The following is a 23,998-nucleotide window of genomic DNA, read 5'->3' on the forward strand; positions in this document are numbered from 1 at the left end:
GCCTGGCAAGTCACCCGTGATGTATTCGATATGCCAAACACAGTAACAACAAAATCTCCAATGGAGACGTTACTGGGCCTGCTCGAGCAAATCGATGAACAATGGGAGGGCCTTTACCTTTATGCCCCTCAGAATTGAGTCAGAACATTGGCTTTCCTGCGTCTCCAGCTTGCCAGCCCACAATGATTTTGAATTACCAACCTCCATAATCACCTGAGTCGTCAGTTCCTTATAATATATGTTTTTCTGTATGCTTGTACATTATACTGGTGATGTTCCTTTGGAGAAGCCTGACAAATACAGGATAAGAGAAAATTTATTGGGTGTCCATTGACTGAAACACCAAGTATATCAGTGAACAACGACCAGAGAGTGCATACAAATATAGTTCTAACCCACAATTCACAATTTAAAAAAAACATTGAAATAAGCTCATTTTCCCCTGAAGCTAGCCTGGGAAGTCATCCTGTGGTCCTGCTGTCTCTGAGTGATACAGAATTAGGTAAGGCAGAGATCCTGGAAAAGGCCATCTGAACCCAAATGAGAAAGAGGGGCAGCCCAGTGTAGGAGTAAGGGCCTAGACCATGGAAGGTTGCCCACCTGCATAGGTGGTTTGTCCAGGCTTGTTGGAGTCCAAACAAAGGGAAGAGGCTTCCTCTTGGGAAAAAAAGCCCAACCCAAAGTGCCAGAGCCTGAATCTGGATGAGGATCAGATTGCCTGAAGGACAGGTGGCTATAGCAATAGAGCATATGGGTTATGATTGGTGCTTAATATGAAAGGACAGTGAGTGCCAGGTTTCTCATGATAGGAAAGAGGTCTTACAAATATAGAAAGGGAGAAAATTAGAATGAATCTGTGGTATTGTGTTGAATTAGAAAGAAAATTGTGAATTCATGGAGTCTTTAAATATGTGTATACATATATGGTAGGTTTCAAAAATAAGTTATAATGAAAGCATAAGTGTAGATATGAATATGCACATTCATTATAAAGTACATGCACATGTATATACATGTTTATTTCTTATTGCTTTACTTAGAGTTGGTCTGGAAGTAGTGACTCACCAAAAGCAATTAGTTTTCACAGCACCCAGGTTTTGATGTCTAAATGCCAATCTTCACTAAAGGATTCCTTGAGAAAATGTTTGATTTCAAGGCTGGAGATGCTAAGCAATATAAGAACATCTTGACATGCAAGAAAGAAGGAAGGGTTCAAAGAATGATGGGGATACATAAAAAATCATCCAGAAACTGGTTGGAAGAAGCTACTGCAAATATTAGGCAATTCAAACATCAAATGAGGATGATAACAGATCATATGCTATGAAATAAAATGAGAACCCATGAGTCCATATTGATATAAATAAATCACTGAAAGGAGAAGCTAGGCTTATTTAACTATAAAGAAATGGATATTTAAATATACCAAAGTAATTAAAAGATATTAGATATATTAGCACTGTAGCACTGTCACTATCCTCCCATTGTTCATTGATTTGCTCGAGTGGGCCCATTGTGAGACTTATTGTTACTGTGTTTGGCATATTTAATACATCACGGGTAGCTTGCCAGGCTTTGCTGTGCGGGTGAGATACTCTCATTAGCTTGCTGGGCTCTCTGAGAGGTGTGGAGGAATCGAACCCAGCTGGCCAGGCCAGCTGTGTGCAAGGCAAACACCCTACCACTGTGCTATCACTCCAGCCCAGATATATTAGATATTATAGAAATAGAACAGGAGGTAAGGTGTTGCCTTGCCTATGGCTGGTCTTGGTTCTATCCCCAGCACCAAATGTGGTCACTGGAGCACCACCAGAGATCACTACTGAATACAGGGTCAAGAATAGGTCCTGAGCACCACAGAGTATGACTGGGAAACAAACAAAAATATATATACTAACGACAATAAAGAAAGCGGTGCATCTAAATTTGGTAAATCCAGCAAATACTGTCCTGGTTAGAAAATGAGTGTCATCAGTAACAGAATACATTGAAATGATGCCCCACCTGACAGAAGACATGAGAAGATTGCTATATCTCTTCAACTACTTCTACTAAAAATGCAGGATCCAAACCTCATCAAGAGAAACATTAGATAATCCATTGATGGAAAACCTGTGAAATAACTGCTATAATCTCAAGGTGTCAAAGTCATTTAAGTCCAGGAGAGAATGAGAAACTTGCACATACTAAAGGAGCAATGGAGACCTGACAACTAAATGCAACAGCAATTATGATCTGGATCCTTTTGATAAAAAGCATGTACTTGGGAGTATTAACACAATTTGAATAGGAAATGAGCATTAAGTTGATGATAATATGTCACAGTTAATGTCCTGTTGTTGGTGATTGAATTATGATTCTATATATCAAATATTGTTTGCAGGAAACACAAAAATATTCAGAGATTATTGGAAATCATGTTGAAAGTTTACTTTCAAATATAGTAAAGGAAGTTCTCAATGTCATACGGTTGTTCTTACTTAAATACAGAGTATTGTGATTTAAGGAACAGAAGATAAGACTGTTCTTGGGACACACATGCTGAACTATGTAGGTATGAAATGCCATTACATCTAAAAACTTGCCTTCAAATCATTTGGGAGACAGAGAAAACATAGCCAAATATTAACACACTCATATTAACCCAGTATTTATGTTGTTAACCCATAAGAACCCTGGGTTCATTCTTTCAACCATCCATACCTTAAATCATTTCTAAATAACAAGTGGAGTAGTGACTAACAGTTCTGTTAACAATAAAGTTTTTAGGAACTCTAAGAGAGGGGAAATTTAATGAAAACCCACTTATAATGATGACCTTGACTTGCTTTAAGATTCATCCTGAATGAATGTTCACTGTATCACTGTCATCTCGTTATTCTTTGATTTGCTCAAGCAGGCACCAGTAAAGTCTGCATTCATCCTAGACCTGAGATTTTACCAAACTCTCCTTACTCATCCTTCCCAACGGTGCCACATTGGAGGCTCTTTCAGGGTCAAGGGAGTGAGACACACATTGTTACTGTTTTTGGCATATTGAATATTCCATGCCACAGGAGCTTGCCAGGCTCTGCTTTGTGGGCAGGATACTCTCGGTAGCTTGCCAGGTTCTCTGAGAAGGAGAACTAGACTATAAGGGGTTGCACAGTTGCATATGCAGCCACGTGCTTCTGGGAGCTTTGTTTTATAGTCTCTAGATCTTGGCTGTTGATAGGATTTCATGGCGCTGGGGGCAGTTTGTGGGAGTTGACTGCTTAGCAACTGGGAAATGGGGGATCTGGGTGGAACAGACCCTGTCCTGATCCAAGCAGGCTTGGAGATCTCAGCCCCAGGACCTGCACACCTGAGTTTCTCTGCCAGTTCCTTCATGCATGAGGCTTGTCTGAGCATGTGGAGAGTGGCCTTGAACGTGGCTGTGGCTGGATTCTGGAGGTCTTCGGCTGCTGAGGCTCTGCTCAAGACGCTCTGCTAGGGGCAGGGAGGGAAACTCAGCCCTCCCCCTTCTTAGGGGCCCTGGTGAAGACATCCTGGCATGCAGGCAGGAGACTCTGCATTGTTCTTTTCCGGGAGCTTTGTTTTATAGTCTCTGGATCTTGACCATTGGTGGGATTTTATCAATGAATGTTATGAATGAATAAATATTAAGGAAACATTCTGAAAGAAGACTTTGCTGCCTTTCAAAACAAAGACAATTTAATATGGGGAAAAACTTGTGGCAAAAAGAATTAGACTACACCCTAACTTTCTTTCAACTACCTTCTACTCCCATCAGATGTCCCAGGCTGCAACCAGGCCACATAACTCCCCAACACACACAAAAAAACCCAGCTTATTCCCTCTGCATTTCTGAGTGATCACACAGTAAAGTTCCAGGAACAACTAGCTCTTCTCCTTCAAATGCTCCAAATCCTGCTTCCTGCAGGAAGAAATCACAAGAGGTATGTGTAAGCCTGAGATGAAGACAAAACCATATTACCTTTTATTTTTTTGCTTTTTGGGTCATACCCGGCAATGCACAGGAGTTACTTCTGGCTCTGCACTCTGGAATTACTCCTGGTGGTGCTCAGGGAACCATATGGGATGCTGGGAATTGAACCTGGGTCAGCCGCGTGCATGGCAAATGCCCTACCCACTATGCTATCGCTCCAGCCCCCCATCTTACTTTTTAAGCATTATCAGTACAGTGGCTGTAGCCCAGAAATGTTGTAGCTAATAGCTAAAAAATCGCGCAGCTTGCAAAAAAGAAAAGCAGCCCCAGACCTGGCCTGGTGCTACCATTGAGGTCCTGGTGTTCTGTTGAACATAAACAATTTCATGGAACATCAACATAAGACAAGGGTCGTTGTGTAACCAGGATGGATCAAGACAAAACAAAATCCACCCCTTAATCATGTCAAAACACAGTCAATGCATGGATACAGTCTAAGCCAAAAGTACCAAACAGCCCCCTATCTTGGCCAAAAGGACTGACCTTGGCTGCTCTCCTAATTACAACTTTAGCCTCCATCAGCAAACCGTGATAGGGATTATGAAGAGAGCCAATCAGAATAACCTCACTTCCTGACACTGCCCATTCAGGAAGTGACAAAACCCTACTCGCCCTTCGTGCCTCTCTGGTTATCTAAAAGATGCCCAAATTCTTTAAGTCATTTTTAAGCCCACACTGAGATGTTTCATGCTCCAGTCCCACACTTTTTCGATTGCTGAATGAGTCAGACTCATTTCTTCATGTACAGGTGTCTTCCCAGTGCACTTTGGCTATACAACACTGACGTGATCCTGTGCCAGACAAAATCTGTTCATGGACATTTCATAAAGCAAATGGGTAAATACTATTGAAACAACACTATTTCAACTTTTCCTTTTTGTTTTCAGTTTACCAATCCATAAAATTCTATGACTTCTGAAACAATTTTCACATTACCTTAGATTTTCTCATGACACAAGATTTCCTGAGTTGGCCAGCGGAGTACTGAGAACCCAGGGCCTTATATGAATAAAATGAGTAGCCAATTGCTTATATGCATTTTATAACTGCCTCGCAGAAACCCAAAGTTAGAGTGCCTGGGGTCTACAAGGTTTCTAAACCACCTTATTTAGAGAAGGGAATGGATAAATTTCTTTTGGAAACAGAAGTACCTATTCTTAAGAGAGAAAGTGGCAGGTACAATCAGCTTATGGATCTGTAAACTGGTTCAGTTCTTCCCAACCCTTTCCAACATATTCCCCTTCCAACCTTGTTTCCTTCCTGTGACACCTCTGTTCCACTTGCACACTAGTCTCAGGCAGTAGGCTCCTCACCCACATTTTTGTGATTTCAACCTGTGGATTATCCTGGTGACCCACATGGGGTGATATGGTCCCCAGCTGAGAAACACTAAAACAGTTTAGTTGTTTGGCATCAATTTCAAGACCTCAAAGTGTATTGCTGCCCTTGGATACCAGCTGAGCCAGACGAATGGATTCACCAAGCTTGTTCCTCAGATCAGCCATTTTCAGTAATAATCTCCTGCCAATGCACAGGGAAAGCTTCTTGTTGAGTGGCTGTTGGTTAAGTCACCGAGTATTGGGGTGTCAGAGGCAGGCCAGTACGCTGCTTTACTTATCGACATCTTTCCAAAGTGACTAGCTCCTGGGCCTCTCAAGCTCTCCTAAATCCTGTCACTGGTTTCTTTCCCATTGCTGGTGCTCACTGCTCCTGTTCTCAATCAGTCACTGACTGGCTCTACCCCTTTGTGCCTCCCATGTGCAGCCAGGGGACTCTAGTGACAAGTCTACCCCCTCCTCAAAGGGCCTTTTCCCTTTCATTCTTCTCCAGCTTTCCTGCCAGAAAATACAGGGGAAGTAGGTCAGCCAGACCCTAACGGAAGCCATCTGCTGCTGAGGAATTCTCTAAAGAAAAAACACTGAGTAGTCTCTCTCTCTCTCTCTCTCTCTCTCTCTCTCTCTCTCTCTCTTTCTCTATCTCTCTCTCTCATACAGAACTCATGTAGAACCAGAGAGCCTCCCTGATCACCTAAAAGACAAGTGCCTAGTGCCTAGTTCAAGTTTTTTTCCGCTCAGCAGGAAGTCTGATTTTGTCTTTTCCCCTAAGTCTATTGGATTTATAATTTAGTGGGGAGGAGAAATGGATTTTTCCTCTCCTTGGTCAAATTTTAAAAAGGACTGTGAAATGCTACATGGTATTGTTTTGTTTTTTTTTTTAAAGCTCACACAAAAGGCAGCACAGTATGAATTATATCTTTGTCAGTGCAGGTTATAAAATTACTCTAGAGAGTCATTTCTATAGAGACTGGCAGTGCAAAGACTGTAACTCAATGGAAAGCAATTCCACTCGGAGCACACAGAATATAATTGATGAAAGGAAGTAACATAAATTACCTTAACATTCTTCTTGGATAATGTCTCTGTTTCCACACAATCTTATTTTGCGCATAACACAAACAAAACCAAATTCAATCTCCCAAATTGTATACCCCCACTTCTTTGCTTTCCTTTAAAACTCATTCTGCCCATGTCACATACAGTCCTGGTTCAGTCCATACTGACAGGGTGCTTGATTTCTACACCCATTTGCCTCCCTCTATTTGAAGTCCAATTCTTCTTGGTTTCAGATGAATACTTCATTTGGAGTCCGGACAAAAGCCTAAGAATTTGACTTTATCAAGAAAAGACCAACCATCCTAGACTTGATTTCATTTACCAGGTAAAAACAATAGATCTTTTTTAGTCCCTCTCAGCAACAACTATCAAAATAGTTAACAAAAAAATCTAAATTCTCCATAACAATAATATATATGAGCTGATAGCAAATGGTTATGGCATATGCCTTGCACGAGGCCAACCTGGGAGACCCGGATTTGATTCCTCCGCCCCTCTCAGAGAGCCCAGCAAGCTACCGAGAGTATCTTGCCTGCACGGCAAAGCCTGGCAAGCTACCCGTGATGTATTCGATGTGCCAAACACACTAACAACAAGCCTCACAATGGAGACGTTACTGGGCCCTCTTGAACAAATCAATGAACAACAGGAGGACAGTGCTACAGTGCTACACACACATTTTATATATATATATATATATATATATATATATATATATCACTGTCACGGTCACTGTCCTACCGTTGTTCATCGATTTGCTTGAGTGGACCCAGTAACGTCTCCATTGGAGACTTTTGTTGTTACTGTGTTTGGCATATTGAATACATCATGGGTAGCTTGCCAGGCTCTGCCTTGCGGGCGAGATACTCTCGGTAGCTTGCCGGGCTCTCCGAGAGGGGTGGAGGAATCGAACTCGGGTCGGCCATGTTGGCTGCATGCAAGGCAAAAGCCCTACCGCTGTGCTATCGTTCCAGATATATAGATATATATACATATATATATACACACATATATATATGGCATAGTCACTAGACAGAGCATAAAATCAAAATATCACATTTAATCATTGGTTTCGCCTATGTAGAGAGCTTCTGTCACATGCAGACATGACCACAAGCCTGTTGAAACGTGACTGGTGGACTTGGCTGAGTCAACTTCATGGCTGATTCCTGAGAAGTCTGATTCCCAACCTACTTGCAATATTCAAGGCTATGTGACAACTGGGATATCATCCTGGTAAGTAACGATTCTGCTGGTGGTTAGAGACTGAACAGTGCCACTTCTAGCAACTATGTGAGCAACAAGCTGTGGGAACCAAGAGATTCCACCTTCTTTGAAACAGGATTCTAGACAGTGGAAAAGAGGATACCAGTCTTAGTTTTCAGAATAAAAGAAATGGAAGATCTTGAAAGTGTGTTAGGATTAGACTCCCATTAGGGTGAGTTTCACAAGTAAGAAAGAAGATGTGATAAATATATACCAAAACATCTGAAACATTTTATAGATAGAATATACATATGATAGCACAGCAGGTAGGGTGTTTGCCTTGCACGCTGCCAACCCTGATTCGATTCCGCCATCTCTCTTGGAGAGCCCGGCAAGCTACCGAGAGTACCCTGCCTGCACGGTAGAGCCTGGCAAACTCACCATGGCGTATTTTATATGCCAAACATAGTAACAACAAGTCACAATGGAGACGTTACTGGTGCCCACTCAAGCAAATCTATGAACAATGGGAGGACAGTACTAGAGTGCTACATGATAGTATGTATATGTTGTACATTGGAAAGTATATATTATATCTATAGTATCCTATATACTGTCACTGTCCTCCCGTTCATCAATTTTCTCGTGCGGGCCCAGTAACATCTCCATTGTGAGACTTTGTTGTTACTGTGTTTGGCATATCGAATACGTCATGGGTAGCTTGCCAGACTTTGCCGTGTGGGAGAGATACTCTCGGTAGCTTGTCGGGCTCTCTGAGAGGGGTGAAGGAATCAAACTCAGGTTGGCCATGTTGGCTACATGCAAGGCAAATGCCCTACCCGCTGTGCTATCACTCCAGCCCAGTATCTTATATAGTATATTATATATAAAATATCATATATGTAAATAGATAGAAATACTATTTAACCATGAGAAAGAAGAAAATACTATCATTTAAGACAACATAGTTGAGGACATTATGCAAAGTGAGATAAGTCAGAGAAAGATACTTTATACCACTTTTACATGGAACCTAAAAAGTTCATTTATAAAAACAAAGAGCAAGAGGCTGGAGTGATAGTACAGCAGGTAGGGCATTTGCCTTGCACGTGGCCGACCCGGGTTCGATTCCCAGCATCCCATATGATTCCATGATTCCCTGAGCACTGCCAGGAATAATTCCTGAGTGCAAAGCCAGGAGTGAACCCTGAGCATCGCCAGGTGTGACCCAAAAAGCCAAAAAAAAAAAAAAAAACCCAAACCTGTGGTTACCAGAGGCTGTACTAGGGAGAGGTATGAAATTGGGCCAACATGATAGAGCATAAGTTTGCAACTAGAAGATATGAATAAACTTTAGGGATCTAATGTGCAGCACAGTGATTACAATCAATAATACCATATTGTACACTGTAAAGTGGATGCTTAAAGTGTTCTCACTATAATTTTTATATGGTGATAGAGGTATTAGCTAAAGGTGATAATCATATTGAAATTTATGAATGTATCAAATCAACAGGTTGTACTTCTTGAATTCAAATATTATTAGTCAATTCTTTCTCAACAACAACAAAATGGAGATACCAGACACCAAAGTAAAAATCAATAAGTTACAGAGAGGTCCCCCATAGTCAGCCCAGATCGAGTCTAGGAGTTGTGTCCTCCTTCTAGCATCTGAAGATACCAGATTTTCAATATTCTGCTTCTATTGCTTTTTAGAGACCACTCAATTGCTGACACCAGGGAAGGAGCCAGGGTGGAAGGTGAAATTAAGCAGCCTGTGAGCACTGGACAAAGTGGTTATAGATATCACGCATTACCAATATGCTTTCAAAAATTTAATTCAGGGGTATGTGTGTGTATGCATACACATATGCTCATGCTACACGAGTTACTTCCATTCAGGGCCTGATTTTTCATACTTCATTTTTCCAGTACCTGAACACTTTAAAAAGTTGAGTGTTACTTCAATCTAAATATGAAGAGACTAATGCAGTCAGTACTTATATTCATGTGACACTTTTCTGTGCATTTCATCCCTACATCTTCTTAACTGATTTTTTAGCTGCTAAACATGAATGTTATCACAAATAACCTATTCCAGAGTCACTTTTATCTTCCCCATGTGGTACATAGTAAGCATCTTTCGCTTCTTTATGGGAAAAGTAAATACTAACATAAGATTTCAGCCTCAGGTTCCTAAATTCAACAGGGCATGAAGGGCCTTTTGCCTTTAGTAATAGAATGATAGTGTGTCCAGAGCTTTTTTACTCTCTTTTACTCTAAGGGACTGACAATAATCCTGAACTTCTGAATACCTTCTCCTTACCAACTCTCTGTGATGAGGGTGCCTTATTTTTCAGATGGGATGCATGTAGGTAACTTTTTATTGGGGGCTGGAGGAGAGATCAGGGTAGAGTTGAAAAGTAACTACCAGAAGCCAAACTGGGAAGGTGGGGGACTGTGTTGTTGGATTAGAGGAAGGTGAAAGACTAATTGATAGGAAGGAACCAGACCAAAATAATGAACATTGTAAACTTGTGTCATGCTTCTGACTTTGTCACATCCTGCACCTCCGAACTGTAGATCAGACTATAAATTTATCTTAATGTGACACAAACACCATGGTTGAGTCAGTCTTGTGTTTTAGCAAGCTCTGTGTCTCTTCCTTTATAGTCTTTTTAGTGATGCTGCTGCCATTGGCTGACCCTCTGACTCTGAGGCCAGGTGTATGATTTCTAACACCCTCTGCTGACTTTCCACATTCAGAGCAAATGCAAGTACTCAACCATCTGATTCAGCACTCGCAAGATGCATAGCCCTCCCAGTTTTCTCAAAGCCAGGATGCAACAGCAGGTACCCAATGCCTAGCCCTTCCACTTTACACCTGTGCCATGTCAGCCAAAGCATCCCAAATTCCTTCCCCTAACTCTTTGCCATGACAACATAACCTCATATAGGGGTTCTGAAGAGATTTGGTGCAACCATCCTTTTTATTTATTTTATTCATTTTGAGATCATGCTTGTTAAATTGCTTAAATGCCCTGCATAAAGCAGAAGTTCAATATACATGACTTGGTTTTAGCACTGCCTTTTTCCATTAAGCATTTATGTAACACCAGTAAGAATCATCCTTTTCTGGTCTGAGGTGACAATTCTGGCTAGAAGTGAATGTCCATGGTTAGAAGTGTGGCTCTTTGGGGGCCAGAGAGATGGTACAGTGGATAAGGCACTTGCCTTTCAAGCAGCTGAACCAGGTTCAATCCCTGGCACCCCATATTGTCCTCTGATCTTGCCAAGAGTAATTCCTGGGTGCAGAGCCATGAATAGCCCCTGAGCACCTCAAAGTGTGACCCAAATAACAGAAAGAAATGGGAAAAAAAGCCAAAGAATTGTAGCGCTTATTTTTGAGAGTTCAGGCACCAGATTGACCTTGAAAAACAACTCTGTCCTAATTCCTTACTAGAATTTTAAGGGAAACATACAAAACAAAAGTATATTCTATAGCAAATAATTAATAGAATAAAAGCTGTGTAATGGATAAGACCACAATGAACAACCAACAGGCCAAATATAATAATTGTCATTGTCTAATGGCAATATTGTTTGTCATTATGCCAGACCCATACAGAGATTTTCAGGAAACTGGAAGCATAGAACGTACTGTGTATTTCTATGACACCGTACTGTGCAGTGGTCACCTTTATATATCTCTAACTAAGATCTAAGTGTTCTTTTGACAGCACATTTACCAAAATGGAATTTGTACAGATTAACAAGGCCCCAGCATAAGGCTGACCTGAAAATTCATGAAGTCTCTCTTACTTTCTAAATAAATATAAAAGGTAAAGGTAAAGGCCCTCCCGTTGATCGTCGATTTGCTCGAGCGGGCCCAGTAATGTCTCCATTGGAGACTTTGTTGTTACTGTGTCTGGCATATCGAATACTCTCGGTAGCTTGCTGGGCTCTCCGAGAGGGGCGGAGGAATCGAACTCGGGTCGGCCATGTTGGCCGCTTGTAAGGCGAACGCCCTACCCGCTGTGCTATCGCTCCAGCCCCTAAATAAATATAATAATTACAATATAAGAGAGGTGTTTCCATACATCAAAGCAGATCAGACCCCATGACAAAGCCTATGAGTATTAAACTCAGATTCAAAACTGGGCCAAATAATGGACACACACTAATAGTCTTAGAGAGGGAAGTCTCTCCCTCAGAGGATGTGGGGTAATTGAGCCTGTTAAAGAGTCCCAGGCACCATAAAACTCTTCTCTTGGCCATGAGTACAACCAACTTCACTGGCTCTGATTCACCATCCATAGGGTACAGTGTATTTTGCCTTCCAAAGGGAAATTATTAATTTGTCTTCCCTTCTGAGACAACCTACATTATCACCAAGGTCAGCAACTCAGTTTTGATGTGACTCACCTGGAGAGCGATAATGTAGCCCTGTCCAATGCCCTCTTCCACGACCTTCAGCAGCCAATCCCTGCAGCTGCTCTCTCCTTCACTCCCTTCACCCAGGAACAGACACAGGCCTCTCCTTGGATGTTATTGCATGTATGCTTTCAACATCATGTTGAAATTTTGGACAAGATGTGACCCAAGGTTTTCAAACTAAGAAAACAGAAATAGAGCACAGGCATTTGAAACAAACTGAAACTAGAGATGTCAGAACACTTAAGATCTCTTTCTGCTGAAATTGCAATCTGCCTTAACCTCTCAAAAGGAGGAGGGGGTTCCCACCTTCTCTTCCCTGGGCCCTCTTCTCAGAAGCCACTCACAAAGGCCTAGTCCCACCTGAGTCAGACTCCAAAATAGACAATCAACAAATGATTGTGTCTCCGCCAAAGACATCTGCATTTAGAAAGGCTTTTCATTTCTCTCTCCCAACACAGGTGACCTGCTTTGACTCAGGTTGAGCCCACTCAGAGGCTTTCAGAAAACAGCAATGTCTGTCAAAAGTAAATTGATGCTTTCATCAAAATGACTAGCAGCTTTTAAGCCCTTTGTGTTTTTCCCTCCTAGTTTTGAACTCATTAAGACTTAAGAATCTTAGAGCCTGATGCCACTCAGGACATGGCTAAAGCGGAAACTGCTTTGTCACAAAAATCACTTGATTTAAAAGAAACTTCAGAGGATGACATCCAAAGAGCTTTTGCGATTCGGTCCTATGCAGAGCCTATGACCACGTAGACGCCAAACCTGGACGCAGACGGGCCCTGCTCTTTGTTTCTGCCCTTCCACTCCTGTACCACAGAGCTGGTCTGAAGACTCTGCCCTACATAATTGCTGCAGCAGAAAGCTGATGACTCACTCTCCACATCTTCTTTTTTTCCCCTTTGCTTGCGTCAGCTGAATTTAGTCAATACAATGCTCCACTATAATGCTCAGGAGACAGTAAAGGAAAGTTTTGCTTTTATTTGTTCTCATGTATTTATTTCATAAAAGTTGGGATTCACTGAACTTCACAAATCACTAGAATGCATCCATATTTTCCACCAGCTCAGGTACTCTAGCTGTTTCCATATTTTTTTGCCATCCCAGCTTGGTTACACACTTCGTAAGGCCCCTGTGAGGTATTATGTGAAAAGGAGAATTCTTGCCAGCTGGAGACAGCTTGGCATTTCCCAGGCCTTCTCTCCACCAGTGTCCTAGTGCACCAAAAGTGGAAGCTGGGCTGTCCTAAGATAGGTCAGAGCCTGGGAGCTAGAATTCAGGGTACCAGGTTGGGTCAAGAGAGAGGAGGAGAGAATCACAAGGCAGTGAAGAAATAATCTTCGTAAATGAGAGAGAGGGGGAACTCTCAGAAAGCACAGGCACAAGGGCTGGAGCGATAGTACAGCAGGTAGGGCGTTTGCCTTGCACATGGCGGACCTGGGTTCGATTCCCAGCATCCCTCCCATATGGTCCCTTGAGCACCGCCAAGAATAATTCCTGAATGCAGAACCAGGAGTAAGCCCTGTGCTTTGCCAGGTGTGACCCAAAAAGAAAAAAAAAAGCACAGGCACATTTGAATCAACATGTCTAAATCACTTAGGAGAATTCGCATTGACATCTTGAGTCAGCAAACTGAAGAGCCTGGTTGTCTCCGCCACTTCCCCACACATCTAGCAAAGCTTGAGTTATTACTTCCTGCATGCAAGGGGATCTAGAGATGATGGGACGAGGCCTCTGTGCCTCACAGGGCACCCACAGCAGAAAAGGACTAGTGGAATGCCCTGAGCTAGCCAGCCAGCTAGCCAGCAGAGCATCTGGGAGACCAGGAAACTTTCATCTAGGCTCCAGCACTGAAAAAGTACCAGGCAATATCTATTTCTGTTCTCCCCCCCAAAAAGATCTATTTCTACCAACATGCCAGCATTCTACGCCTAGTTTCCACGCAATTAGCTCTTTCAGCAATCTTAGAATTTTGCAAATTTGTTTTGTAAAAAATAAAAAACTAAAATATTTCTGAACCCCAGGGCCACACCACTTCTGCATGACCCGCAAGGTGAGATCCAGCCTTGTTAGGGGGTGTCAGGCTGCAGTCACTTACAGCATGCCTGATAAAGAACTTCATTCAAAGCCTGTGAATAGACTCTCAGCTAGTTTGCAGCCTGACTCTATGGCTGACCCCCATACCCAGTTACATGAGCAAGCATGCACGCATGCACACACACACACACACACACACACACACACACACACACACACACTTTTGTTCCACAGCAGGTGAGAGGTCCCATTCCAATTCCTGGCACCCAGAGCAGGTAGAAAGCGAGTTTTCAGTAAAACCATGCCCTCCTCTCTCCATGGATGCCTGCATTCAGCCAGGAGCCCTGGGCATGAGGTAGTGAGATGAATAAAAGTCTGATTAGCTTAGCTGGGTGATGGGTAGGGGATGTGTGTGGTGGGTGGGAGGCTGCTCAGTCCATAATTGGCAAAACCAAGCCCTAGATCAGTGTTTGCCCAAGAGAACAAGTTGCTTTTGTTCTAAAATAGTCCTTTAGTGCTCAGTTAAAAGACCAGCCCTGTGATCCCTAATAACTCTTAGCGGATTGCTTTATGCTTCTAATAGGAGCTGTAGTTCTTTGGCACATTTTAAATTACTACCAAGTGTTGTGTAGATTGGGGCTTCTTCAAGGGTTTCAAAATGAGAGAAAAAGCTATTCCTTAGCAACAAATGAAAAGGAAAGAAGCAATTGCTTTAATGTAATCAGAGATGGAATCTTGCTTATCAGAGTCAAAGCAAATATAGCTTTTATCTGATCAAGGTGCCCAAGTTGCACTTCATGGAAGTTAAGGAATCCCAGGCCTGGAGATGTTGGGAAACTTCAGAGAGAAGCAACAGTGTGTGGCAGGGCAGTCCTCCAGAGATGGGGTGTTCAGGGCCTCCAGCACCTGAAAGCCAGAACAACAGGAAGTAGCAGTTATCCAAACTATGTAGTCTTTGAGTGTCTTTAACCCCGCTTCTTCACAATAACAAGCTGGAAGAAAAGAAAAGTTTAGGGAGCTGTGTAACCATGTCCATGGGCTCATTGTCTCTACTTTGGTGATAGCTCCTACAGATTATGGTTCAAACTCAACTGGGTGCACTTAGCTACCCAATTTACACACATAAGCAAAACTCCAAGGGCCAGGTTACAAACAGATTACATAATGTATAGTGAATGTTCAAGAGAAAAAATAAGAAAGGAAAAGAGAAATAGTCTTATAGCAATCGTACAGAACAGGAGCAACAGTATAGGAGGTAAGACACTGCCCTTGCATGTGGCTACAGTGGCCAAGTCAAACTCCTGGCAACAAAAAATCAAACAAAAATATTAACATACAGCAACAACCAAAAAAATATAAAACCACCAGAAAACAAATAAATAATTTTTTAAAAAAATTTAAATAAAATAATTTAAAATATATGTTTTTAAAATTCCTGGCACCACATATTATCTAAGCACTTCTGGGTATGGAAACAACAAGGAAAAAAGTACAAAAACCAGCAAGTAAGTTAAGGATACCCAACTCCTGACTATTAGGGACTGGATAGTAGTCATATACAGATGTAAAATGCATAAGGTTAACATACCAAACACACACACACACACACACACACACACACACACACACACACACCACATTCTTCAGCCTGCAGTGCAATTGTAACCTATAGTAACCTGCTTGTAATCCCCATGTCAGTCTTCTCTGCTTGACTTAATGTGGAGCTCAAGCCGAACTTGAGTTTGCCTGAAAGACTCTATTCACATCTCAGTAACATTGTAAGTTGGAACTTACTATAGAATGTGTAAAGAAGCTAGAGGAGATTCTATATCACATACATCTCACCATTTACTATTTCACTTCTCTGCACTCTTAACTCTGGGAGACTCAGTCTTCTTGTAACTCTCATTTCTATGATTTCACTCTTCAGCTCCAAAAAATTCCTGAATTTATCTCATCTTTTCTCCAAGAAACAACCTATAAAATTACATAACTCCTTTCCAATACAGAACCTGTTCCAGGATCTGCTTATTTCATGAAGAATGGGGTATTCATACCAAATATCAAAATTTTCCTACCAAGTTTACCAAGAAAAAAATTTCCACAGGGAGACTGGAGCGATAGGACAGTGGGTAGGGCATTTGCCTTGCATGCGGCCAACCCTGGTTCGATTCCCAGCATCCCATATGGTCCCCCAAGCACCACCAGGAATGATTCCTGAGTGCAGAGTCAGGAGTAACCCCTGTGCAATGCCCGGGTGTGACCCAAAAATAAAAAAAAAATGCCATTGAGTGTTAGAAGTAACACTCAATAAAGTCATAGACCTAGAACCAACTTATATCTTGATTCTTTTTTTTTTTTTGCTTTTTTGGGTCACACCCTGCAATGCACAGGGATTACTCCTGGCTCTGCACTCAGGAATTACTTCTGGCCATGCTCAGGGGACCATATGGGATGCTAGGAATCAAACTCAGGTTGGCTGCGTATAAGGCAAACGCCCTACCCACTTTGCTTTTGCTCCAGCCCCTATATCTTGATTCTTATGCATTTCAAGTGGACTGGGTAAGATATGAATGTCTTTCTTCTAGAATGTTATGACATTGTATGGAATCCATGACTACATCCTCATTTCCTTCATTTACTCTCAACTCTATACAACCATCCAGGACTATTTCAACTGTTCTCATCTGTTTCACAGAATAAGCTCCAAATCCCAGGGTTCTCTAATAAGACCATATTCATTTTTAGTATCTCACATTCATATCCTGAAAAGTTCTCCATACTGGTCCCAAGATTGAATTAATTCATGCTAAAACATAAAATGAGCCGACAGAACATCAGTCCCTGAGTTATTTATAAATCAGCTGGTCTGGGATTTATCTAATCTATGCACGTGCTCTCCTTGTTCTGCTTATAAAACTGTATAGTTCTGAAAGTGAAGGCTGCAGTTAATCAGTGGCTGTTAGTATCACTAATTCAAGACAGGCCCAATACTCCAGAATCCTCAGAACTGTGTGCTCCCCCCTACATTCCTCCAGTTCTTGTTTCACTTATCCACCAGGAAGGAAGGAACCTCAAAAACATTCCTCACTGACATCAGTAGAGTCATAGAGGAAAGTAAAATGCTGGTGAATGACATCAAGTTTGTTCATCTAGATCTTAAGGGTTTTAGAATTATATCATTGTGGAGCTACAAAAGTGTTGATTGATGATCAGGATTGACACTGTAAAGATACTGAAAACACTTAGGGAGAATTGGTGAATTGGTAAAGAGCATGTGACAGAACAAGAACCAGGTGGGCAGCTCAAAACACAGAGTAACCATTGGGGTCCAGTAGGCCAAAGAGAGACTAGCCAAAATAAGGTTATATTTAGTAACCAACATTTGTGTCTTTCTCCTCCAATACCACTGAATAAGAATTCAAACTCCTTTCCCATAATATTTTTCCTCTTGTCGGAACCTCAAAACTAAGAAGAAAACCAGTTGAAACCTACAGTTTTTTTTTATTGTGAGACACCATGAGGTACAGTTGTAGACTTACAAATTTTGTGCTTGGGTTTCAATTATACAAAGATTAAGTACCCATCCCTCCACCAGTGCCCATTTCCCACCACCATGGATCCCAGTGAAACCTACAGCTTTGGGGACTGAAGCGATAGTACAGTGGGTAGAGTGTTTTGCCTTGCATGCAGCTGACCTGAATTCATTCCCCAACATCCCATATGCAGCTGACCCGAATTCATTCCCCAACATCCCATATGGTTCCCTGACCACAACCAGAAGTAACTCCTAAGTGTATAGCCAGGAGTAACCCCTGTACATAGCCAGGTCAGACCCAAAAAGCGAAAGAAAGAAAGAAAGAAAGAAAGAAAGAAAGAAAGAAAGAAAGAAAGAAAGAAGGAAGGAAGGAAGGAAGGAAGGAAGGAAGGAAGGAAGGAAGGAAGGAAGGAAGGAAGAAAGAAAGAAAGAAAGAAAGAAAGAAAGAAAGAAACCTACAGTGTGGGAAGCAAAGAAAGGGCCTGCAAAGCAGTCCTCCTGTCAACACCCCCCTGAAACTTGGGGTGTCAGGGAAAACTCCAGCCTCCAGAACAGGAAATTCTTCTGCATGGGGTTCTTTCCGCTGAAACTGGTTTTTTCTGCTATGTACTCCATTCTTAGAAACCTAGCCCAAAAAAGGTCAGAAAAAGAGTCTGATGCAAAGAAAAAAATCTTGGTAGGTGGCCATTGGGTTACCTGATTTAATTCAAAGGTTCTTTTGTGTAATAATGACAAATATCAACAATGTTAGCATTGGATTTGAAATATCCCAGATATGTAAATGCTTCATGTTTATCATCTCATTAATTCCTAAAAACCCAACCTACAGAGCATTTGCCACACATGCAGCTGATCCAGGTTCCATATGGTCCCCTGAGCATCGCCAGGAGTAATTCCTGAGCAGAGTCAGGAGTAACCCTTGAGAATCGCTGGATATGACCCAAAAAGCAAAAGAATAAAATAATAAATAAATAAAAATAAATAACCCACCAAACTATTATCATTATTCTTTTTTCTTCCAAACTTAAGCATAACACCGAAACCAGCTGTCTCTGGTCACCTCTTCAGATTCCTAATTATATAAATGTTGTATTGGAAGAAACAAGGTGACTCAGATAAAGATGCTACTCCACAATCTGACATATGAACAAACAGAGAATATGGTGACCATTACAGCTGCCATAACTGTCATCAGTTTTTCTGTTCTATATTAGTCTATCTCTATAGAAGCCCAAAATGATGCCAAGAGGATCTACTCTCATAGATTACTTTTGTTCTCATTTGATCTACTCTCATAGATTACTTATATTCTCATTTCAAACCTTTCGGACGCTGGATTTGTGATCATGTTGATATGTTCAAGCTCATCTATTCAAATTCTAGATACATAACATTCATTAACTAAGTGAATCAACAAATGATTTAAGTGGACTAGGTATTGAACTACATCTTATAAATACAAACAATAAATAAAATTCCTTACTTCCTCTTAAGCGCAGGACCCCTCTTTTGTCAGAGGCAAGCATAAAGAAAAGGGGACTTTAAGAGGACCTCACCTACACAGGGGCTCTGAAAGGAATGAAAAATTTTCCATTTAAGTCTTTGAAATGCCAAGATTGAAAATGAGAATATTAAATGTGATCCCACTCAAGAAGCAGCATCTGGAAGACTATGACTCAGCCACCTGACCTTCCTGAGCCTCAAGGAAGAATAGGGTGGGGGTGTGGGGGCAGGAGAGGGCATCTGTCCTCTTCTCAGGTAGATAATTCATTTCCTTGAAACACGTCATCTATAGAGAAAAGTGAGTTTTGAATGGAATCATTCTTGACATTTCTATTTAGTGGCAATATTTCTTCAGGGCTACTAGTCATTCCTTAGGCAAAATTTTAGGTCATATGCTTGGCCTTGCCCTTAAATGATCAGACTCTGGAAGAGACAGAATATTAGATCGGAGTTACCCTGGTATGACATTTGCAAGATCCTATGGGTACAAATATGCTGGTCACTCTCTCATCTCAAGCTGAGTACCCCAAAAAGCATACTGGTTGGCCAGCCAGGTATACTTAAGACATCTGAAAGAATGTGGACATGAGCATACACACTCTCCTTGGCCATGAAACTGAAGATTTATGATTAAGTATCAGAGTTTTATAAAACACTAGTGATAGAACCTTACATTTTAAAACTGAGAAAGGCTGGGGAGAGGGCTCAGAGGACTGGACTACATGCCTTGCTTTAGCAAGATCCTGAGTGAATCTCAGCATCACAGGATTTGCAAGCACTATCGAATTTTGGTTTGATTACCCCACCTCCATCTCCCACATACAGCTGAACATGTAGGGCCCACATTGCTGGGCCATCAGTGGGGTGATCCCCTGAGTTCCCAAGCACTGCATGGGAGCCCCAATAAATAAATAAATAAATGAGAGAAAGCCGCATCAAAGGTGAAACAAGAAGCAAAGAAATTCTATATGTAAGTGGTACTATGACTTTCTGATCTCCAAGTGCAGTGAGCACACACAAAAAATGCACAGTTCTATGCCAGACAGAGTTTGAACCCTGAAGTACATTTCTCCCTATCCACACCTTAATGCTAGTCCTCTAGTCTTCAAACCTCTGAGAAAATTAATTTTTATTGTTTTATGCCACTAAGTTGGTGGAAACTTTTTTCCTTACTACTAGAAAGTACTACTATAAAGCCACTAAAAGGGCCATTTAACTCAATTCCAGTTATTATTATGTTTTTATGAATTGTGTGATTTATTTTCTTTTATATTTTTTCCTTTATTTAAACATCTTGGTTTACAAAGTTATTAATGATTCACTTGCCTTACACATTACAGGAATTCAATATTCCAATCCCACCACCAATGTGACCTTTCTTCCATCATTGTCCCCCTTTCCCCCAACCACCCCCTTAGCCTGCCACCTGAGCAGATAAAAAATAATTTACTTATGGAATTGAAAATGAGATTTTATTTTGCTTGTTACAACTAAACGAATAACAGGATATCAAAAATACCTCAGTAAAAGAAAATTTGTGAAAATTGTTATATTTTACCAAGGGGACATTAAGTCCTTGTCTAAGGGTTGACTAAGCTGTTGTTGCAAGTTGAGACTTCTGTTAATGGTTTTTGTTTATTGAGCTTAGTTGTTTTCTATGTGATGTGACTTTCCTATCAATTTGGTGTGCTTCTACTGGGATATCAGTATTGTAGAATTTACTGCAGTGCTTTTAGTGATGAATTTTATCATCCCAAACTGTAATAATATCAGGTTTATACCACCTTAAAGAGGTGATCTACAATCAAAGGTGGACTAGTCTCTGTCTTATGAACCTTAGTCTCTGTCTCATATTCCCCATCTTCCTAACAGCCAAACCAACTGAAGAAGCAAACTATTCAGAGAGACTTCCTCCCAAACTGCAGGAGAGTGACAGTTCAGGGGGACCATAGCACAAAGGATCCGGAGGGATGTTTGCCATAACCAAACTGATCCACTGTGTCAACACTGAGAGCTGAGATGGTATCTCAGTGCAAATAGAAAGAGGACTTTCCTTCCAGGCACTTACTTGAAGAAACAAATTAAATAACATTCTCAAGGGTACCCTTTCTCTGCTATTCAAAAATCTGCTTACTGAAAAAGACAAAGCAGACTTGCTCTTCCCCCAAAGCAAGTCAGGGGCATTTTCTGTGCCTTCATTTCCTTCATGTCCCTCTCCTGGTCTTTCAGGCCTTCAAATCAATAGAAATTTCTAATCAGGTAGTTAAACAACCACTATGATGATCACATTGTCATTCCTCCTTCTTCTAGCTCTGGCACATGACCATACTCAGTCTCTGAACAACCCCAAGTACAATCATACCTCTTTCCTCCTCCCATTTCAAAAAACTCTTATTCAAACTTGGATAGTCATTGAAGTCAAGTTAGTATGATTCTGTAGCCCACTTCTCAGCACCTCGTTCACATTGTGTATAGTCGTCATGTAGAAGAGTAGGAGATTTGTTGAAAGAAGGAGATTCTCTTCTCACTGAAGCCATAAGGGTGGTTTGGATGCAAGCAACAAAAGATCCAAGGTCAAAGTTCCTTCATCATGAAGTAATATATGGTCTATATGTTTCCTATAACTAGGGACCTAGAGGTGAGTGGCTCCAGCCCAGGCATAAATCAACAGCACAAGAAGGTGTTGTTGACCAGGTCCTTCCCATCTACTTTGCCCAGTCCCAGGATGAGTGGCCAGATGAATGCAAGATAATTAAGGGTGAAGAAGAAGAATGACACAGAAATGAAACCATTTGGTACATACTATTATATGAAGGGATATGACAAGGGAAATGCAATATGACATTTGCAAGCTAAGAAAGACAGTGGAATAACTTAGTTTCAGTCCAAGATGATATCTTAATTCAAGAAGAAAGAAAACTCGTCCTTCAGCCACTTTTTTCTATTTCAGCTGTCAACAGATTAGATGATGCCTGCCCACTTTGGAAAGGGTAATTTTTTTAACTTCATCTACCAACTCAAATGCTAATGTCTTCCAGAAACACCCCTCTAGTCACAGCCAAGAATAATTTTTACCAGCTATCTGGGCATCTTTTAGTCCATTCAAGTTGACACATAAAATTAACCACCCCTGCATCATGCATAATAAAGAAAAGACAAGGAAATATAATGCCTGCTTCCTAGAAATATGTAATAAATGTTAGCTCGTGCTGTTTGTTGATTTGCTTTTAGTCACTATTTCTTATCTTTATCTAAGCTATCTGGTATATTAAAAGCTACCCAAAGGAGGGCATTCTGTTTCCCTCTTCATTTGTAACTTGCCAACATCCTTTACTACTTTCAAAGGTAAATTGACTGATCAACGAGCAGTCCTGTGCTCCATCACAGTAGCTTCAGGGCAAAGCCAAAGAGAATTGACTCAGCCTTAAAATGTCAAATGAATCACGGTGCCAAGATGATTTATATCCACCTTCCAATGGTGTTAATTCAGTCCACCTCCTCTGAGTTGCCTTTGTACTTCCTGGAGTCTGAGATTACATTTATTAACCTGAGATGGAAAGGCAGTCGAGAGAGTGCTCAATAACATGCTGGCTAGGAGAACCAGCTTTCCACTGACACTGAATCCTAGTCGGAGAATTGCCAGAGAAAGGTTTTGGGGGAACCCCAGAATAGGAAAGAGGCTGACCTAAAGAATATGTGAGTATATAAAACTGCCCTTTTCCCCCAATTTTTATTGAGTCATCATAATTTATAATACTATTAATAATAAAGTTTCCGGCATACAATATTCTCACATCCTACCCATTATGAGACTGTTGCTTCCCTCTACCAATGTCCTAGGTCCCCTCCCCAGTCACCCCTGTCAGTATACTCAGTTCAATATACCAGCTCTCTAGCTGTGTTGTCTGTGACCATTTGTAATTACCATACCATGTATCTTTATATTGCACATCTAAATAAGATAATTTTTTATCTGTCCCTATCCTTCTGTCTGACTTCAATGAGTACTGTACTCTCTAGTTCCATCCATGTACTGAGAAGTTGCATGATGTCATGTTTCCTTAGAGTTGAGTAGTACTCCACTGTGTGTCTATACCACAATATCCACTCATCTGTTCTTGGACCTTTAAACTGTTTCCAGACCTTAGATATTGTGACAGTGCTGTAATGGACATTAGAGCACAGATACCGTCTCAAAATAGTGTTCTGGAGTCCTGGGTTAGATGTCAAAGTGGAATTTCTGGATCACACAGAAGCTCAATTCTTAAAGTTTTGACTCTTCATATGGAAAAGAATTTTATTAGAGTTTATATTTTTCCCCTACTTCTACACTAGCACTGGTTCTTTTACTCTTTTTTAATGTGTGCCAATCTCTTGGTGTGAGGTGAGATCTCACTGTTTTAATTTGCATTTTCCTGATGTGACAAAGAGCACTTTTCACATACCTTTTGGCTATCTGTATATCTTCTTTGAGAAAATATCTGTTCAAATTTTCCTCCATTTTTGGAAGGGGTTGTTTGTTTTTGTTGTTAAGTTTTATGCATACTTTCTATAGCTTAAATATTAACCCTTTGTCAGATGAATGATGAGGAAAATTTTTTTTTCCAATCTGTAGGGTCTTTTCAAGTCCTCATTTCTTTTGCCATGAAGAAGCTTCCTAATATTCTGAAACTTCATTTGCTTATATTTGTTCTGTTTGTTTGGTCAATGGCTTTGAATCATTGAAAATGCCCTAGATTCAATGCTGCCATGAAGGATTTTCCCTAGGTTTTCCTCAGTGTAATTTATGGATTCAAGTCTTATCTTGAGACCTCAGCAACATGGGGGTTTACACTCAGCTGGGAAGTTCAAGTCAAAGAAAAGTTGCCCCTAGACATGTGCATCATACATAGTGAC

General features: G+C 41.0%; 1 pseudogene; it reads left to right on the forward strand.

The window, feature by feature from the left end:
- Positions 1-11,312: 11,312 nt before the first annotated feature.
- Positions 11,313-11,413, forward strand: LOC130026264 (uncharacterized; annotated as a pseudogene).
- Positions 11,414-23,998: the final 12,585 nt, after the last annotated feature.

Source organism: Sorex fumeus, unplaced genomic scaffold (genome assembly GCF_029834395.1).
Source record: "Sorex fumeus unplaced genomic scaffold, SorFum_2.1 ptg000033l, whole genome shotgun sequence".
NCBI classification, from domain to species: Eukaryota; Metazoa; Chordata; class Mammalia; order Eulipotyphla; family Soricidae; genus Sorex; species Sorex fumeus.